Here is a 13,038-nt window from a genome sequence, read left to right as displayed (position 1 = left end):
ATGGTCTAGACAGATGCGTGGGGAGATGGTAATGACCCTTGCTTCCTGGGGGCTGCCTTGGTGCCTGACTCCCCCCTCCCCACCCCTACTCCTCAGAGACCCATCAGGCCCATTCGTGGGGTTTCTCAGTGTGGGAGGATTCAGGTGGTCTCTGCCCTGTGTCTGTGTTCCCCCAAGAGGAGTCTCTGCTGTGACCCGCTTTCTGCTTTCTGACTGATGATGGGGCACCAGGGAGTATGACTCTGTACTTCCCACCTCAGCCAAGGAAGAGGCCTGCTCCCAGCTGTCTGCTCAAGTCCTCTGGGGTGCAGAACCTCCTGGGGGTGGCTTGGAGGTGGGGTAGGGGTTGGAAGCAGGGTTTTCAGCTTCAGCTAGCAGCCCCTGGAGACTAGAAGATGCCAGAGAGTTCTCCAGCTCAGTGTGAGCGGGGAACAGGTCGGGGCTCAGAGAAGGCTTGGGGAAGGCAGAGGCCATCCTGCCTGCAGAACGGGAAATAGTCACCAAGAAAGACAGTCTCCCCCAGAGAGATCAGGCACAGTCCCTGGAGGTCGATTCCCAGCACAGAAGCTTCAGACACTGCAGCTGCTCCTTGACCCTCGATCCCCAGGGAACACACAGAGAGCGGGAGGAATAAGACCAGCCTTGCTCCGGCCACAACTTCTGGTCGGTTACCTCCTGCTGTCCAGAAATCCACCCCAAACCTTAGGCGCTTAGATGTGTCATTTCTGTGCTAGTCCCTCCTGGACGTGCTCACAAAGTTGAGTTCCTGGGCTGTCCACTGGGGCTGGGCTGGGTGGGGACAGCTGGGCTGTTGGTCTCTCTTCCTGAGGTTTAGCGGCCTTCATGGCATGGTGGTCTGGGGCAGTGGTCTTGAGAGGGCATGCATGGAAGCTGTAAGTTGAGGCCTGGGCTTTGAATGTTCCACCACATTCTATGGATGAAAGCAAGTCATGAGGCCAGGCCAAATCAAGGGTGGGGAGTAGACGCCACTTCCCGAATGGAGTTGCTGCAAAGCATTAGGACCATGATCTTCGGTCCCCCGGCTCCACCGAGCTCTGGCTGGTGTCTGGCAACCCGAGCAGATCGCCTTTTCCAGATGGCAGCTCATAGGCAGGGCCCCATAAACGCAGTTCTGGGCTGGTTCCCCTACCAAGTGTCTCTGTGGTCTCCTCCAAGCATGACTTTGGAACGTCCAAGAGGATGGGGAGAGGTTGGAGGTGAGTCTTGCTGGACCAAGGCCAGGAAGGTCAGGGCCGCGGGGGATTGTTTCCAGGGCCAGCTGCCTGGGGTCTGAGCAGATGCTGGGAAGGGCGGAGAGGAGGGGAGTGGGCTCCAGGCGCTGGGGCTCGGGGCAGCCGCCATCGTGGCTCCTGACGCCAAATGTCAATCCCAGTGGCCGCAGCTCAGACGCCGCTCCTTCGGCTGGCTTGTTGGACACGAGCATTGGGCCCGGTGTTAGGGGACTGGTAGGGGCGGAGGGCAGTGCTCTTTTCTCCCAGGACACAAGAATTGAATGAGAATAATAACCTGAATAATCCCAGGGCCAGCTGACCATAAGCGTGTGCTTACCGCGTGCTGCGTGCCAGGCCCTAATAAGCACATTACGGGTATTATTTCATGTCATCCTCACAGTCGGCCTTCAGGGGGGGACCATGGTATTGTGGTGAAGAGCGCAAAATCTAGAGGCCACCTCCTGGGGCTCTGCCACCTGCTGGCTGTGTGATCTTGGGCCAGTTACTTAACCTCTCTGTGCCTTGCTTCCCTCATCTTTTTCATTTGCCAAATTTGGATAAAATGAATTCTGACCTCATAGGGTAGTGAAAGAGGAATAAATGCATCATCATATGTAAAGTGCTGAGAACTGCCTGGTTTATTTATTATAATTACTATTATTACCTTGATTTTATAGATGAGGAAATGGAGACAGAGAGAGATTAGGCAACTTGCCCAAGGTCACTCAGCAAGTGAAACACATAGACAGTCCAAAACCCTCCTTCTCTACCTGTGCCCACCGCCCCCTAGAGCATTCACCCCCAGCCCCGCGGCCCCGCAGCACAGCAGTGGACACAGTAGTTGTTGGTGTCTGCTTTCTGACTTCAGTGGAAGTGTGGCCAAGACTCTCCCAAAGAGAGATACAGCGCAGAGCCGGGGAGCTAGAGAGGGCTCAGCGAGTGGACACCTTCCCTACCTGGGTGCCTGAGCCTTGGGATTCAGACAGGAGATACGCGGCGCCACCTGAAGCCTTCCCTCAGGCAGAGACAAAGGACATCAGTTCTGACCTTGAGCCAGATCTGCGTGGAAAGGGGAGGGGCGGCTCACCACGCACCCCCGCCCTGCCTGGGCTGCCAACAGCAGGCACTGCAGGACGGCAGGGAGGCCTTTTCCCAGCTTCCCTCCACCTGACCTGCCCGGGCAATCTGAGGGGAGCCCCCTGGGAGACTGTGGTACCTCCTCCAGCCTAATCAGCATTCATTAATCCCACAAACATCTGGCCTGGGGAAATCAGGAGCCTGGTGAAGCTCAGGGAGCAGCCTCAGCCATGCAGGAAGCTCAGGCTGGTCGGGCAGAAGTTGGCAGGTTCACATCATCACCCACACTCCGTGCCCACTGGATGCTCCCTCTCCAATCGGCCCCGCCCTCCTTAGTAGGACCACGAAGACTGTGGTCTTGTTCATATAATTGCTGTCATTATGCTGAAACCCAGACCCTAACACAGTGCTGGAACATTGTGGACACTCCAGTCTGCATCGAATAATGAATAATAGTGACACATGTCAGGGCGCATTTCTTGAGTCCTCACCGAGTGTCAGACACCAAGCTAAGCACTTTGCAGTCAGTTCTGCTAAAATGAGATATAAACGTTTGCAACTGTCACCGCGCTGTGCACAATCCCCACACAATAAAAACCACAGAGCTAATGGGGGAAATGGGGTGAGGGAACAACACTCCAAAATGTCACTAGGGACACATTAAAAAAGAGAGGAACCTAATGAAGACCATTGCTTGGTTTCATGAATATTCAGTGTTTAAGACATGCGTGTAGACTACAGTCATTATGGTACTTTGCCTTTGGAAGGGCTTGAAATTTGCTCATGAAAGTGGAGGGGTGCAGCTGGGGAGTTATTTGACATGGTGGAAAGGGGGTTATCTGAAATGGAAAGGAGAGTTGTAAGACCAGATGTGGGCGGGTGAGCTCCTAACACACAGGTGAGCAGAGATCCCCGGGGGTGGTGGCGGGTGGGGGTGACGTGTGTCCTGGTAACTCGGCTGCTCCGTTCAGCTGTGTGCGGTTTTCTGCGTTTACCTAGGGCTTCTTGCAGACAAAAGCACACACAGCAAATGCAAAACTCACGTTATGTTCAGGTGGTTCCCTGATGTATCAGTGGCATTGGAACAAATGCATGTTTAAAAACAAGGGTTAACAACATTGTAAAGTGACTATACTTCAATTTTTAAAAATTAATTTAAAAAAATTAGAAAACAAGGGTTAGAACAGAACTGCCCGTACTCGCATTTTCTATAAGGCAGACACTCTTATTTTGCCCATGACACACACAGGTGGAGAGCCCCAGGCTTTACAATGTTCAGCCCCCGTCTAAGGTCACTTGTTTAGCAAGTAGTGAAGCTGGGAATAGAGGGAAAATCTGAGGCCAAAGCAGGGTTCTTAAAGACCATCATCCTTTGGGACTATGGACAGTCTCATTATCAGACTATCATCAGAGTCATTTCACAGGTGAGGAGACTGAGGATGAAGGAGGTCACATCCTGCCTCTTGTCCTCACCTGAGATGGTCACCTGAAACCGTCAGTTCAGACCTTCCAATCCCAGCACCTTCCTAGACCCACCTCATCGCAGACTCCTCTCTCAGACTGTGATGCACTTAGCAGTCACCCTGGGGACATCTTTTTTTTTTTAGTGAAGTTTAGTTGATTTACAATGTTATGTTAGTTTTTGATGTACAGCATAGTGATTCAGTTATATGTATATTATATATATTCTTTTTCATATTCTTTTTCGTTGTAGGTTATTACAGGATATTGAATCTAGTTCCCTGTACTATACAGTAGGACCTTGTTATTTATCTATTCTATATATAGTAGTTTTTATCTGCTAATCTCAAACTCCTAATTAATCCCTCCTGGCTCCTTTCCCCTTTGCTAACCATAAGTTTGTTTTCTATGTCTGTGGGTCTCTTTCTGCTTTGTAAATAAGTTCATTTGTATCAATGTTTTTAGATTCCACCTATAAGTGATATCATATGGTATTTTTCTTTCTCTTTCTGGCTTATTTCACTTAGTATGATAATCTCTAGGTCCATTCATACTACTGCAAATGGCATTGTTTCATTCTTTTTTATGGCTGAGTAGTATTCCATTGTATAAATATACCACATCTTCTTTATCCAGTCATCTGTCAGAGGACATTTAGGTTGCTTCCATGTCTTGGCTATTGTAAATAGTGCTGCTATGAACACTGGGGAGCATGTATCTTTTCAAGTCAGAGTTTTCTTTGGATATATGCCCAGGAGTGGAATTGCTGGATCATATGGTAACTGTATTTTTAGTTTTTTAAGGAGTCTCCATACTGTTTTCCACAATGGCTGCACCAAATTACATTCCCACCAACAGTGTAGGAGGGCTCCTTTTTCTCCACACCCTCTCCAGCATTTATCACTTGCGGACTTTTTAATCATGGCCATTCTGACTGGCGTGAGGTGATACCTCATTGTGATTTGATTTGCATTTCTCTGATAACCATATGGAGCATCTTCTCATGTGCCTATTGGCCATCTGTGTGTCTTCCTTGGAGAAATGTCTGTTTAGGTCTTCTGCCCATGTTTTGACTGGGTTATTTTTTGTTGTTGAGCTGTATGAGCTGTTTGTATATTCTGGAAGTTAAGCCCTTGTCACATCGTTTGCAAATACTTTCTACCCTGGGAATATCTTAAATGCAGGTCCTGACTCAGCAGGTCAAGGTGGGGTCCAGGACCCCTCATTTCTAACCTGTTTCCACACGCTGCCCATGCTGCTGGTTTGCACACCGCACTCGGAGTGGCCAGGCAGCAGAAGGCCTTCAGCCTCCAGACCCTCCTGCCCTCACCCCTTACCATCCACAACCGGCCCACCAGTCTTCATCATCTCAGCTCACTCATGCCAGTATCTTTAGCTCCCTTGCGTTGTGGTCCATCTGTCACAACCTCCTGGAAGAACCCCAGCATTGGATCATTCCAGCTTTCAACCCATCTTGCTCCCTAAGTAAGGCCACCGGGCCCTGCTGGAGAAAACCACCCACCTGTGTGGGGCGCCAGTACAAACTAGGGTACCACTTCACCTGAGCCTTCTAGGAATCTCCCAGGTCTACCTGCTCATTCTCCACCTCCACTGCAAACACACCGCCCAGCCCACCCCCCTTCCTTCAGGAATAAGAAGCCATTGTGAGCAACCCCTCCCACTTCCAGAGCCCAGTCTCATGAACCACGCCCCCACCGGCTTCTCTTTCAATGGCCGCGCCCCTTCCTGCAGGATCTGGAGGACCCATCACTTCCCCCACCCGCCACTTTTCCCTCGAACCTTCTAGCAATGTGTAAACATTTTCAGGTCTCTCCCACCTTTAATAAAATGAAGCCCCTCGGTTGGACCTCCTTCTCTGCCCACATTCCCTCTCTAGCTGCTCTTCATTCTGCTCTTGGCCCAAATCCTGGCATTCTCTGCTTGCTAACCAACCGCCACTTCCCAGCCAGCCCTGCCTATGCAAACTGCACCCCCCAATCAGGTCCCCGAGGCCACCACAGCACACACTTCCCATGTTCCCCGGGACCATCTTACCTGGTCAGCCCCATCATCTCTCCCCTGGTCTATGACGAAAACCAAACTGGCCTCCCACCCCTCGGCCTTCATCAGCTCCAGTTCATTGTCCACCCTGTAAGCAGAGCAGGCTTTGTCAGTCAGCCTGCTTACTTTACTCCGAGGGTTGGCGAGCACTTTCTGTAAAGGGCCAGAGAGTGACTATTTTAGGCTTTTGCGGCTTGGATGGTCTGTTGCAACTTTTCAACCTGGCAGGTGCCGTGCAGAAGCCACATTCAGTCCATCAATAATGAGCGTGGCTGGGTTCCTATAAACCCTTATTTACAGGCGCTGAAATTTGAATCGCATATGATTTTCACCTGTCGTGAAACTTGACTCTCCTTTTGATTTTGTTCAATAATTTGAAAACATTAATGACTGTTCTTAGTACACGTGCTGTACAACAGGTGACGTGTCGTAGATTCGGCCACCTGCTGAAGTTGCCTTCTCCGCCTCTTCACCCCTCTCCTCTCCTCCTGATAAAACGTATTGTCCCGGGTCACTTGCCACTTTGCAAAATGATCTCATTCCAGGTCTCATCACCCCTGCCTCCCACACAGCAAGCGAATCTCTCTGAGACGGGGTGCTCCTGGGTCAAGTCAAGGTCTGGGCAGCTCCCTGAGGCACTTCTGTCTTGGGGGTGAGGAGAGAACTCCCCTCCGGCCCCCAGACGGGCCAGGCGGCAGGTGCGGGGCAGGGACACAGCCAGGGTCAGATGCACCTGCAGTTGAACCTCACTTTGCTGCCCTCTAGCTGGGCGACCTCAGGCAACTTGCTCATTTCTGAGCCCCAGTCCCCAGCTATAAAATAGGATAGGAGTCCCTTCCCCTTTGCCCTCTGCCTCTGTAAATGTGGGAATGAACCAGTGTCTGTCGAGCGTTTGCTCAGAACTTGATGCCGGAGTCACTGTTGTTCTCAGAGGGAGCGGACCTGTTTACTCTCCCCAGCAGTGACAGTCCCCCATCCCTGCCACCTACGCAGAGTGGCTGTCTCAGGCCCCTCAGCTTCCTCCAGGGCCCCCCTCTTCCCCTACCTTCTTCTCGCCCCAAGTCTATGGGGATCATGCGGCTGATGGAAATCCTTAAAGAAATCCTTTTCCTTGTTCATTGAGAGCAGCTAATTGGCCCAGAAGGTCACAGGGCGGATGGACACCGTTCATCAGCCAACTGAGCCAGGGCTGCCTCGGCGTTGGTGGCCCCCAGCTCAGGAACACCGAGAGCCGTCCCTCTCATTGACCACAGGGCCCAGGGATCAATCTGAGCATCGTGGCTTTCCCAGCTGAGCGGGGAGACCCTGCAGCATCTCAACTTCTGAAAGGAACCATCCATCAGAAGGGGCTTGCCCCAGCCACGTCTGGGTCTCACCTGAGCAGCCGCCTTCAGGTCACTCTGTATCCATCCCAGCTCAGCCCTAGGCTCCCTGCTTCTTAAGGGTCTGCAGAGAATGGACCACGTCCAACCTCTCCCCGTGCTACTCACCCCTCCCACACTGTCACAGAGGCTTCCTGGGCCTGCCTCCATCCCCAACCTGGAGGAGACCTGCTGCTGTAAAAACAAAAATAACCACAAACTTCGTGACTTAATGCAAACGTACTCTCTTAAGAGTTCCCAAGCTCTGAAGTCCTAACAGGAAGATGTCAGCAGGGCTGTGCCCCTTCTGGAGGTTCTAGGCCCTTCCCTCACCTTTCCCAGCTTCTGGAGGCCGTCTGCCTTCCTTGGCCCCCAGCCCACACACACACACACACACACACACACACCCCACCCCGCCACCTCTGCTTCTCCCCTGACGTGGCCTCCTCTCACTCTGACTCTGCCGCCTCCCTCTCAGAAGGACCCTTGGGATGGCGTTGGCTCTACGGGTAATCCAGCTAATCTCCCAGCTCAAGGTCCTTAACTTAATCACAGCCGCCAAGTCCCTGTTACCACCTGTATGAGTCTGTTAGAACTGCTATAACCAAGTGCCACACGCTGGGTGTCGTAAAACAACAGACGGTTGTTCTCCCAGGTCTGGAGGCCGGCGGTGTGAGATCCAGGGGTCGGCAGCGCTGTGCTCCCTCTCAACACTCTAGGGAAGATGGGTTCTGTGCCTTTCTTCTGGCTACTGCTGCTGCAGTGACCCTTACATTCTTTGGCTTGTGGCCGCATCCCTCCTCACCTGCACTGTGGGGGGGGGGACCCAGTGCCCGAAAAGTTCTGGCCACCCCTGTCCACCTGGGGTGGGGGGTGAGTTGAGGCATGGAAGGGTGGGTGCGTTGACTTGCATCTTGGACCCAGCGTCCCTTCATCCCCCACGTTCTGTCATCAGAGTCAGGGCTCCCTCCAACTTCTGTCCACCAGGTACCACCTTCCATCCACTGTGCCATCTCCCAGGGGATGGAGGGCACCCAGGGTGTCCAAGTGTCCCCTCCTCCCCGGCTTCCAAGGGCCCCCATGTTCTTTACTATCCAAATATCCACCTCATCTACAAGGGGGTGAGTCCAGAACTCTCCCCGCCTTCCTAGGACTCTGAGGGCAGCCTTACCTCTCCTGGGCCTCACGTGCCGCCTCTCCTGATCAATCCTCAGGCCTCTCCCAGCCCCTCCCCCGGTGCTGCTGCCTCTGGACCTCCACCCTCCCCCACCTCCTTTCCGCTTCCTTCCCCAAAGCGGAAGCCGGTTCTGCACATAGAAGACTGAAGGTGTGGGAGGGGACTTACAACCCAGGATGGAAACCGCTTCAAATAGAACAGAAATCACAGTTCCTGGATTGCTCTGCCCATCCCTCCAGCGCCGTTTCCTCCTGACACATCCTCCTCAGGCCCCACCTGCTTCCTGGGCAGGAGAGCGCTCACCCCTCCCTCTCTCTCCTCTGTCTCCCTCTCTCTGTCTCTCTTTGTCCCTCCTCGTGTCTCTGTGTCCCCCCCGTCCCTTTCTCTCTTTCACCCCTGCCCCACCCCGCCATGATTTCAGGATCCTCAGTGATGCTGTGGGAGGGAAGGCTCCACGCGCCGGCGACCATCACACAGAACAGTTTAGCTCCGTTCCTGACCCCTCGCATACCTGACCGCCTTCCATAAGCAAAAGTCCCGCTAAAGAGTTTTCCAGAGCAGCCAAGCCTCCTCCCCCAGGGTCTCCACTGTTACTAGGCCGTTACTCTTAGCAACAGCATCCTCTTTAACAAGCCCCAGACCAAATTCACAGGCCATGCTCAGAAACACCTCTATTCCTCCATCACCCCTGGTCCCTCCGTGTGTAAGGGGGAGTGTGGACGGTCAAAACAACCCTTCTTCAGAGCAAACCCCAGGAATGAGAGACCCCAAACCATCCGGTACGTGTCCAGTTGAGACTTGTCTGCTCTGTGCTGGACTGTCCCAGCGTGCTAGGTACTATTAGCTGTGTGACCTGGGGCAAGTTACTTAATCACTCTGGGCCCCAGTTTTCTCCTCTGTGAATGAGCACGGGCCTCCTACAGTATGGTGAGCTTAGCTGACTTGGTGTATTTAGAGCCCTCAGAACAGGGACATTTCTTATCCTAAGAATAATTAGGTTAATTATGTAATGGTTCATTATTATTATTTTTTATTACCTGGTACTTTTCCCTTTAAATCACCCTGGACCGAGTCGTGCCTTCTTCCCTGAAGAATCTTTGCCAAAGCAAACCCATATTACAGGATCCATTTCTGGGCTGCCAGCACCTCAGGGCCTATTCTTGGAGCACCGGCTGTCCCCTGCTGCAGGCAGGGACGCGTGTGTGCCCGCAGGTTTCTGAGGACACGCACACATGGGCACATACACACCCTGGAGCTGCTGCCTCGCTATTGCCTGAAAGCCTTTGGGAAGAGGGAAGGAAGCCCGGGTCCCCGATCTCTGCTGCCCAGGCACAGCCGTCCTCGGGGATACCTGCTGATGGCGCTCGTAGTGACCCCCCCAGTGGATGTGGTGGCCCAGCCGCCTTCCCTCCCTGAGCACAGTTCACTGCAGAGGCAGAGGCCTGGCAGGAGGGTGGTGGGGAGCCAGGGGAGGGGGCATAGCTGGGGGACCTCTGTTACCCCCAACCTCAGAGCTGCTCCTCCTCCCCCCACCCCCATATGGGGAGAAAAGCCCTAGGACCAGCCAAGGGGCCGGTGTTTCAGAAATCTGTGTCCCTGAGGGACACCTCGACCCTAGGTGTCCCTTGGGTGGGACAGTGCCTGCCTATAAGTGGCCATCCCTCTCTCCTGAGTGCATCCAAACAGTGAAGCCCTGAGGCTGTGGCCTCAGCCCGAGGGGGAGGGTCGGGGGGCCTGTAACTAAGCGGAGTGGACTGGCTGTGCCTCAGAGGGGCGTGGCCAAGGACGCGTGTTCACCTGGGCATGGTACCTGCTTGCATGTGTGTGTTTGCATGAGTGAATGAGCATGTGTTCATGTGGATTGGTGCGTGCACACGTGTGTGCATGAGTGTGCAGATGTGGTTTGCGCGAGTGTCTGTGTACATGGGTGCACACACGGATGTGCCTTGCATGAGTATATAGGCGTGTGTGCACATGTGCATGTAAGTACACGTGGGGGTGTGTACATGAGTACATTTGTGTGATGAGGACGCACATGTATGTGTGAGTGTGGGTGTGGGTTGCACAGGTCTGTGTCTGTACACATGTACACGTGTGCATGGATGTGAGTGCCTGGGGTGTGTGTAGGAGTGTGTACATGGGCGGGAGCATGTGCACATATGTGTGTGCACAAAGGTAGTGTGCACGGGTATGCGTGTGTTTGTGTGTGCGTGCATGTGCATGTGCACACACACCCATCCTCCATGGGAACATCACACACGCATCTCCGGCGTCTGATTTATGAACGAGGACAATACAAGGAGAGCGTGCCTATTATTTCTGGTGTCCGCATCAGCTCCTGACAGCTTTGTGGAATTGAAATATCTTATTTAATGCGAGTAAGAATCATTTTAAATATCAACTGTGACACTCAAGGACTCGAACCAAAAAGGGCATCGTGTGTTTCCCCGTGTGCTGGAGAAGACGGCACATTTTTTTTGGCAGTGATTTCTCCCTTGCCCGTCTTGTGTTTCTAAAAATCCAATTATCTGTCCTGGTTCTTCCCCGTGTTGTCGCCGTGTGTCCTCCACTCCGAGCCCAGCCCTTCATCTCTGAAGATGGAACTGAGCCGCCAGGGTCCCGCAGGTTAAACCAGGGCACTTTGTGATGGGGCAGAGCAGACAGTGTGGGTTCTTGTGTGTCTTCCTTTCTTCCCTCCCTGGCCCCAAGCCCGGCCCCAAGGCCCTCTCTCCAGCACCTTCTCCCTTTGACCATCTAACTGGGAGAAAGCCAAACTACCCCCATCCTGGAGATTGCCTGCTGCTCTGCAGTGTCAAAAGTCTGAGGACGCTCTAAGTGCAGTGATGGGAGGGTCGCCAACAACCTGTCACTTGCACAAATCGGGGGCAGAACTGCGCAGACAGTGTCTCCTGCTTAAAGAGGGAGCCATTATGCATTTGCATTTGCTTAAGAAATTCGGAAAAGTTATACAAGAAACTGAGTGGTCTCCTCTGTGTGTGCTGGGAGCTGGGAATGATCAGGCAGCTGGCAGACAGGGGTGGGAGAGACGTGTCCTTGTGTACCTTTTATTCTTTGAATTTTGAATCCTGGGAATATATTTCCTATAATAAATCAATAAATAAGTGGTCCTTTGAAGGGGGCCTAGAGTCGGCTGAATCTGGGTATTTCCAGCTGCTGGAGCCACGTCCCTGCAGCTGTTCCTCATCAGATGGAGAATGAGATGGCAGGTCCGCTAGGAGGAGAGTGCAAACAGGTGACTGGGAGGGAGGGAGGTCAGCCTGGTGGAGGGAGGTTCACTGGAGCCAAGAAGCTACCATTCCCTTGCTGTCCCCAGTGTCCTGAAGGAGGGTCGACAAGAGGATACAGTCTATTGGAAGCTGAGGGACCAAGGCAAGGCCCCCTTACCAGTTAGAAGGATGAGATGAGCCAGGGGAGTGGCAGATCCTTTGTTGGTGGCTGGGACAGTTGGGGTTCCACTGGGGAGCCAAAGTATCTGCCAGCACAGGGATCTGTGCTCCCCTGATATTTGGTAAGGAGCCCTTATAAGGTCCTCACTTGGGTGGGGTCCTGCCACAGCCTCCACATCCTCCTCTCTGAACCTCCCCGCCAGTGACTCAGACATTTACTCCCTCATGTGACAAGCATTTGTGCCAGGAATGTAAGCCCAGGGCTTACCTCAAAGACGACCATTATTAAAGCAACCTAAGTGTCCACTGACAGATGAATGAATAAGGAAGATGTGGTGTGTATATACAAAGGAATACTACTCAGCCATCAAAAAGAATGGAATTTTGCCATTCACAACAACATGGATGGATTTGGAGGGCCCATGCTAAGTGAAATAAGTCAGACAGAGAAAGACAAATATGGTATGATATCATTTATATGTGGACTTTAAAAAATACAACAAATTAGTGAATAGAACAAAAAAGAAGCAGTCTCACAGATGTGAGAACAAACGAGTGGTTACCAGAGGGGAGAGGGAAGCAGGGTACAATATAGGCAGAGGGGAATAAGAGGTACAAACTATTAGGCATAAAATAAGCTACAAGGATGTATTGTACAACACAGGGAATGTAGCCAATATTTTATAATAACTATAAATGGAGTATAAAGATTCTTTAAAAATTGTCAATCACCATATTTTACACCTGTAACTTATGTAATATTGTACAGCAACTATACTTCAATTAAAAACACAAAGATGGCCATTTTTCTTTATTTTAGGGGGTGGGGTAATTAGGTTTGTTTATTTTTTTTTAATGGAGGTACTGGGAATTGAACCCAGTACCTTGTGCATACTAGGCACACACTCTACCACTGAGCCATACCCACCTCTTAATTTTTTTTTTAACTGAAGTGGATTTGACTTACAATGTTGTAAAGACAGCCATTATTGTCCCCATTTTACAGATGGGAAAACCGAGGCCTGCAAGTTTCCATAACTTGCCCAAGCCACACTCCTAAGAAAGTGCAGAAGCAGAAGTCAAGCTTAATTTTCCCTAATCAGGAGCCCCCGCGCTCTCTCCAACAGTAGGCTCTCTCTTGGGTCTGGCTGCCCAGGGCAGTACCATCCATCCTCTGCCCCTGGCGGGGACCTGGACAGGACGGAGCTCATCCAGTTCCCTGCAAGGCTGGCAGTTACAGGTGGGTGGGGCAGATGGAGCTG

General features: G+C 52.2%; 1 protein-coding gene and 1 non-coding gene across 3 annotated transcripts in view; one reads left to right on the top strand and one right to left on the bottom strand.

Moving 5' to 3' along the window:
• The window catches only part of SDK2 (sidekick cell adhesion molecule 2), a 250,446-nt gene that overhangs the window by 128,237 nt on the left and 109,171 nt on the right, over positions 1-13,038 (top strand). The gene's annotated exons all lie outside the window — the stretch shown is intronic.
• Positions 12,633-12,705, bottom strand: TRNAT-AGU (transfer RNA threonine (anticodon AGU)). The gene has a single exon. It is a non-coding gene; the product is annotated as a tRNA-Thr (tRNA).

The sequence above is a fragment of the Camelus bactrianus genome, chromosome 16 (assembly GCF_048773025.1).
Source record: "Camelus bactrianus isolate YW-2024 breed Bactrian camel chromosome 16, ASM4877302v1, whole genome shotgun sequence".
NCBI classification, from domain to species: domain Eukaryota; kingdom Metazoa; phylum Chordata; class Mammalia; order Artiodactyla; family Camelidae; genus Camelus; species Camelus bactrianus.
The sequence above is the reverse complement of the archived record's forward strand: the minus strand, read 5'-3'. Positions and strand labels throughout refer to the sequence as shown.